Source organism: Gymnoscopelus braueri (genome assembly GCF_963280865.1).
Source record: "Gymnoscopelus braueri genome assembly, chromosome: 10".
Taxonomy (NCBI): Eukaryota; Metazoa; Chordata; class Actinopteri; order Myctophiformes; family Myctophidae; genus Gymnoscopelus; species Gymnoscopelus braueri.
Window position 1 is genome coordinate 14,591,515 of NC_137611.1, and position 7,286 is coordinate 14,598,800.

Consider the following 7,286-nt stretch of genomic DNA (forward strand, 5'->3'; position numbering starts at 1 on the left):
AGCGGTGGCAGGTGGACTCCACTTTGAAACCATCAATAGACCCCCGGAGAGCCCGAATCAAACAGCGAGTCCTCCATCTCTGTCAGCCGCGGTCTCGGTGGCACCGAGCCGGCGGATGTGCGAGGGGTTAGAGGGCAGGTTTACACCTCCATACCGTTTCTTCATCCACCTATAGGGAAGTCATACTGACAAAGGTAAGCTGCGGAGGAGAGGAACCTTGCAGGACCAGCCACTCTAATGTAATTTCAAGCAGGCCTTTGTTTATTCATTCAGCTGACCTGGGGGGACCTTCGACCCGCCGGGTGGGAGAGAGGACCTTTCTGCAGGAGGAAACTCCCGCCCTCCAGCGCTTTACAAACAGGACTCGATGTGGTGTTGAACGGAATTAATTATTATGTGCCACCAATTGGTTTACTGCTTCATATGGCAAGTTGGTCCTGAAGATAAAGGAACAAGGTTAGCCGACATATATAAATCCTCCCCCCCCTGCACACATTAAATAATAATATACAGAGGCAGCTAATATGTGTGAAAAACTTTATCTTTCGTATTATTACAAATATTGTGTGCTCTTGGCACCACTCTTGCACCATGAGGCTGTGATGCAACACATCTGTGTTAATAGCAACATACTCAGTGTTTGTATGTTGTATATTATGTTGTTTTAGATTGGCATTTCTGTTCCTAGGTATTTCACTCATGCCCTTATCGAGAGCAACTTACAGCATAAAGCTTCACTTCTTAATACACCAACATTACAAGCAACTAATAGCACAGAGTGAAAGGTGCTGTCTGTCTGTTTGCAAGATAGATCTGTCTGTCTGTCTGTCTGTCTGTCTGTCTGTCTGTCTATCTCAGTGGTTCTCAACCTTTTCAGGCCGCGACAACCCAAAATAATCATTTGAACTGGGGGCCCCCCACCCTGACAAGCACTTGGAATTGTAGGAGCATTACATTTAGTTTTACTCGGTTCCACAGATATAGTGAAAATTGCAGATCTACAAGCTCACAATGCGCACAACGCCTTGCGTTATATTTGACAATTTGGCCGATGTTTGACCAGTTTTTATAGTTTGTTGATGAATGTTGATGCAGTAATTTATGTTTAGGAATTAAAGATCTATCTATCTATCTATCTATCTATCTATCTATCTATCTATCTATCTATCTATCTATCTATCTATCTATCTATCTATCTATCTATCTATCTATCTATCTATCAATCTATCTATCTATCTACCCATCCTGATGGTTTGATGACAATGTGCATCGGCCATATCCCTGTTTCTGGATGCCAGGGCTGCGGGGTAGCTCGTCACTCCAGGAGGAATGATTTAATGGAAATGTCAAGAGCAGTAGTTGCTCCAAGCAAAGGCAAAACCCTCTGACACTCTGTGAGGCTCTCTTACCTCAGTGGGACACAAGGCTTGTTGTTATTCAGGTCCATGTTCATATACCCACAATCTCCCTTTATTAGAAAGGAAATGGGAAGGCAATGTTCTAATATGCTTGCGGGGTCTTTATAGTTAGCATAAATGTAGTTGGAAATCAATACAATTTAACATCTTTTGGGGGAACCGAACCAGTGTGACACACAACTAAATTTGTATACATGTCATGTGTGTGTGTGTGTGTGTGTGTGTGTGTGTGTGTGTGTGTGTGTGTGTGTGTGTGTGTGTGTGTGTGTGTGTGTGTGTGTGTGTGTGTGTGTGTGTGTGTGTGTGTGTGTGTGTGTGTGTGTGTGTGTGTGTGTGTGTGTTTTAAGACGACTGTGTGAGCAAAATGGCAAGGCATTTTGGGGCGCCATAGGAGCTATTGAGGGAAGGAAAGAAGGAAGGAAAGAATGAAGGAAGGAATAATGGATTGATGGATGAAGGGAATGGATTGAATGGATACAGATGAATGCACACTGTAAAAGCGCTTTAGAGAAACTAGCTATATAAATGCACCATTTATGAAGGGAATGGGTGGGACTGAAAGGAAGAAAACATTAGTAAGCAGTATTCACCAGAAAATATGAGTTTTGCAATGTTTTATGCAAATGTCTGTTATTAAATCATAATGAGTCATTTTGTGAGGGGGGGGGGCGGGGGGACGTGTGATCAATTTTGAGAACGAGGAGTGAGAGAACATGTCAGCCTGTGGAGCTGTCCATGTGCTGAAAATGGGAAGCATATAGGCTCAGGTTGTAGCGGCTGTCTTGGAATCGGAAGGTTCCCGGTTCGATCCCCGGTCGTATGAGCAAGAGACTGAACCTAACCCCTAACTTTTCCCGATGAGCATGGATTGGTGCCTGGCATGGTTCCCTCTGCCGTGTGTGTGTGTGTGTGTGTGTGTGTGTGTGTGTGTGTGTGTGTGTGTGTGTGTGTGTGTGTGTGTGTGTGTGTGTGTGTGTGTGTGTGTGTGTGAGAGAGAGAGAGAGTGTATGTGTGTGTGTGTGTGTGTGTGTGTGTGTGTGTGTGTGTGTGTGTGTGTGTGTGTGTGTGTGTGTGTGTGTGTGTGTGTGTGTGTGTGTGTGTGTGTGTGTGTGTGTCTGCGCGTGCGTGTGCGTTTGTTTGAATAGGTGAATGTAGTGCACACTGTAGCAAGCACTTTAGAGAAAGGAGCTGTAAGCACCATCTATGGATGGGACTGAACGAAGAAATAAGCAGTTTTGCAATGTTTTATGCAAATGATGTTCTGTTACAAATCCTAATGAGTCATTCTGATAAATAAAAAAAACATGATGAAACCATTTGATCAGTTTTCTGCCGTGGAGAAGAACGGGGACGCGACACAGCCTGCATGCGGAGCTGTCCGGGTGCTGAAAATGCATGTCGCCGCTGAAGCAGAGCTGTGTAAATAGTTACCCAGTTGCCGATTGCAGAGTGAACACTCGAATGGGCTTTAAAGAGAGCTATCTATGCCTCAATCCCCGTCTCTCTATGCTCAACCGTCTAAGACACGTCTACCATCCACTCTGTCTCTCATATAAGGTGCATAATCACAGATCGCTTTCAAAGTATGAAGCGGAAATAAGCCAGACTTGCTTTCTTCTGGCATAAGTTTGGGTTCAAATATTCATGAACAAGGACATCGGATATCACAGATCTAGTAATGACCTCTAGTTGGGCGCGGTTGCCATTATCATGCAATCTCCAGTAGTTGGCATTACAGCTAAATTAAGCTGCGTGTCCGACGCGACCTGTCACGACAGATGCTCGGCACCCTGCGGTGGGGAGGGTGACATCCATCCAACTGTAGCTGCACGCTCTTTCAGTCCGCGTTCCAAAGTCCACGGATATTATTATAGGAGGAGGATATAGGTCTCTCGTTCCCGAGAAGTTTTGGTTTGCCTTTACGCATTTTCAACTACGGTATTCCAAATGGAAGGTAAGATGTTTTCAGTGTATTTGGTGATACAGAACTACAGCAACTACAAAAAATAAACTATAGTCCTTTGTTCGTTCCGTGTCTTGGTGTAGTTACGGACAGTTGCGGAGCAAAGCAATTCCCTAATTATTCTTAGAGATACTGTGTAATATGTTGGCTTTTTCCACTGTCAAATGTGCGAAATATCGTATTATAAAAACAAACAATATTTGGTCATATTTCTTCTTCCAACTTGCAGTTTCGTGTGAGGTAGATAGATATAGCCTATTTTGCCGTTGCTGGGTACTTAAATGAATTGTTCACGAACAGTTCAATTTCATCCAGGCTATTCCTTGAATTCAGTTGCACTGGGCAGTGTGTGAGTGAAGTCCGACACATTTAGTTTGGTGTTCTATCTCTAGGACCACGCGGAGCGGTCATGTGTGTCAGACTGGACATATACTAGAAGACAGGAGGTTATCGTTCCTCCTTCACGCTTTAAGACACAGGCCTATAGGCTACAGATCAGATGCACAAATAGATCAATGTTTGTCAATGCGCGACGAGAGTAGCAAAGAGTTGAATGAAAGTCGACGACTGGCGTTGATGTAATTCGGGGTGCGCTCATATTGTGGTCAGTGTGTGTGTGTGTGTGCGTGTGTGTGTGTGGGGGGACTTCTAGTCTTGTTGAGTCTCTCCAGCGCGTTCCGACCCAAGACAAAGACCCGCGCAAAGAGCAGCGCTGCGTAAGAAGATCAAACGGACTGTTTGCACATCGATCTAACGGTTCGAACCTCAGCAGCCTGATCAAAAAGTCTGCGGGTGAAGGTCTCTAAAAAGAAAGGAAAAAAAAGCTGCGTGAAAGGAAAGAGGGCTCTTGCTGCAGGACTGAAAAGTTAAGAAAGTTGCCGTTTGCTTTTGACGTAAATTAAAATACATCCAGGCGAACCCGTCCGCACTATTGCGAAATGCCAGGATTTGGCGCAGTGTTAACTAAGCTTTAAAACCCCAGAAGACAAATCGACCTTAGTTACATCATTTATTATGAGAGATAAACCAGATCTATTCTTATGGGTGCACGAAACTTGTTGAATGGTCACTGCCTTCCAGGAATGCGTTTAAACATGTGAGTATAACTACTGATGTTATTTTGATCATTGAAAATGTCCCTGTTTTTGTTGCAATAGCCTATTTCAGGCAACGACAAGTATTCATCTTGTAATTTCAGCTGCTTGGTATATCATGGTCATCATCTGGTCAGAAATAATCTATGAACAGGGCGTCAAATTATCATTTAAGACAGGAGTCTTCAACGTTTTTCAGCCCAAGGACCCCTTAGCTGAGAGAGAGATGAAGCAGGGACCCCCACTACATATTGTACAACATGTCAGATTAAACCCTTGAATAGATTTAAAAGATAGCGTATAGACGTGTTTGACATCACTGTCATCAGTATTGGATTCATGATAATGTGCATATTCAGACAGTTTACCACTTAAATCCTCAATACTTAGAAAACTTGTACTTGTTCTGCTCTTTTTTCCCTCTACACCAAACCTCTTTGCTGAAAATAGCCGATCTACAAGCTCACAAAGAGGCATTGTGAGCTTGTAGATCGGCTATTTTCGGCTAATAAAAAGTTCCTATCATACAAACATTTGGTGGTCCCCCTGTAGTAACTCTGAGGACCCCCTAGGGGTCCCGGACCCCCTGTTGAAAACCCCTGATTTATAAGAGAAAGCTATCCATTGCTAGTCAATGTTACTCTCAGCTTATTTTATGCGTAATTTCACATTGTTATTACGTAGCCCACACCCCTATCATGGGTTTACTTTACATGGAATAATGCAACCCGTTTTGACCTGTTGCGCAAGCAGGTCAGTGAAGCTATTGTGGTTTGCCTTTGCACGAGAACTTGAAACTATAGGTTATTATAACGATTAAAACAGGTTATGAGAAATGATGTCAATAAAAAGACAGGGTGGGAGAGGGAAGGTGCACTGATGAAGTGAAAGAAAAGAGGAGAGGGGGAGAGTCTGAGAGATAGTAGGATGGTCCATGGGATAGATAGAGATACAAAGATGAAAGATCATTTCATCATTTGATCAGATCATCAAGAGCAGTGGTTCTCAACCTTTTCAGGCATTTTGTTTGACTTCGTTCCACTGATAAATATTGTGAAAATAGCAGATCTACAAGCACGCTGCTTGTGCTTGTAGATCTGCTATTTTCAAAATGTTGGCCTCTTTCTTATGTTATTTGACAATTTGGCCAATGTTTTATAGTATAGTTTGTTGATTACTTTTGATGCAGTAGCCTATTTGGTCTTTTTCTTTTCTTGAGGTATTAAAAAGGTCTTAAACGTCCTTAAATTGTCACTTCACCATCATCTGGGGACCCCCCCCAAAATCATGTGGGGATCCCCCTGGGGGTCCCGACCCACAGGTTGAGAACCACTGCTGTAGAGAGGGGGCAATGGGGGGGAAAGAAAGAGAAGAGAGGGGATAGATGAGCAGATGAGTCAAGGAGCAGACGAGTCAAGGAGCAGACGTGTGTGATCTTGCCAGTCGAACACAATGTGATTCATATGGAACGCCTGGTTCCGGGCCAGCAGAACATGACGATATTAACAGGTTTATTATTGTACTGTATATCCTATGTCATCAGGCTTACAGTAAGAATCCTCATAAGCCTTGTCCAAGTAAAATGAACAGATGATGTTTTACTGTACAGCCACAAAGCACTGTTCAAGGTGCTGCTGCTGGCTGGAATGCAAGGTGTTACTTATTGGCAGTGGTGGAAACAGTACGCAAATGTTTTACTTAAGTAAAAGCATCAATACTGCAATGTAGAAGTACTCTGTTACAAGTAAAAGTCTGGTGTTAAAAATTTACTTGAGTAAAAGTACAAAAGTATTGGTATCAAAATGTACCACAAGTAAAAGTACTGAAATGTTTGAAAATAGCAGATCTACAAACTCAATACGCGTCGCGATGCGACTCGTTGTGAGCTTGTAGATCAGCTATTTTCAAATAGCCTAGGTATAAAATAGGATTAAAGTGGTTAATGTATGTTTTATAATGTAGTGATTTATATCTGCAAAGTAATTAGTAACTAAAGTTCAAATAATTGTAGTGGAGTAAAAGTACAATATTTGCCTCTGAGATGTAGTGGAGTAGAAGTAAAAGTATTGGAAATTGGAAATACTCAAGTAAAGTACAAATACCTCAACATTTTACTTAAGTACAGTACTTGAGTACATGTACTTAGTTACTTTCCACCACTGCTTATTGGAGCACGATGGCACAATGAGTAAACACATCATAGTGGAGGAGATAGGGCGTGCACATTTTACATTCAAATCCGGTTATTGATAACAAATTGATAACATATAAAGGCAAACAACAAGATTGTTTAAACATCGCTGCACAAACTACATCTTTAAGGGAGCAGCAGCAGTCCCTTAGCCTATGAGACAGTAGACTAAGATGATTATTTTCCCAATTTCTAAATCAGTAGGATGGTATACACAGTAACATCCTCAGTGTTATATTATCCATTTTGTATACTCTCACAGTTAACCATTTAAACCCCAGCATCTGCAATAGCAGATCGACAAGCTCACAACGTGAACGCGCCACGTTGTGAGCTTATCGATCTGCTATTTTCAGCTAAAGCTTTCCCCACAATAACAGAAAACAGACAAGATACTAGTATAGAGCCCTGAGGAACTCAACCATTAAGTGGTTAAATTAACGCTGCAGATTTCAGGACCCTGGACAGCTACCTTAACATGAATCCAGCACATGTCGTGGAATACAGAGATCCAACCTGTTTATTTCTACAGGTTTTTAACTAACCAGGTGTTTGGTAACCCACATAAACCACAGGGTTCACAGGCCTATGCCGGCTGACTTTTAAAACACCCCAGCATG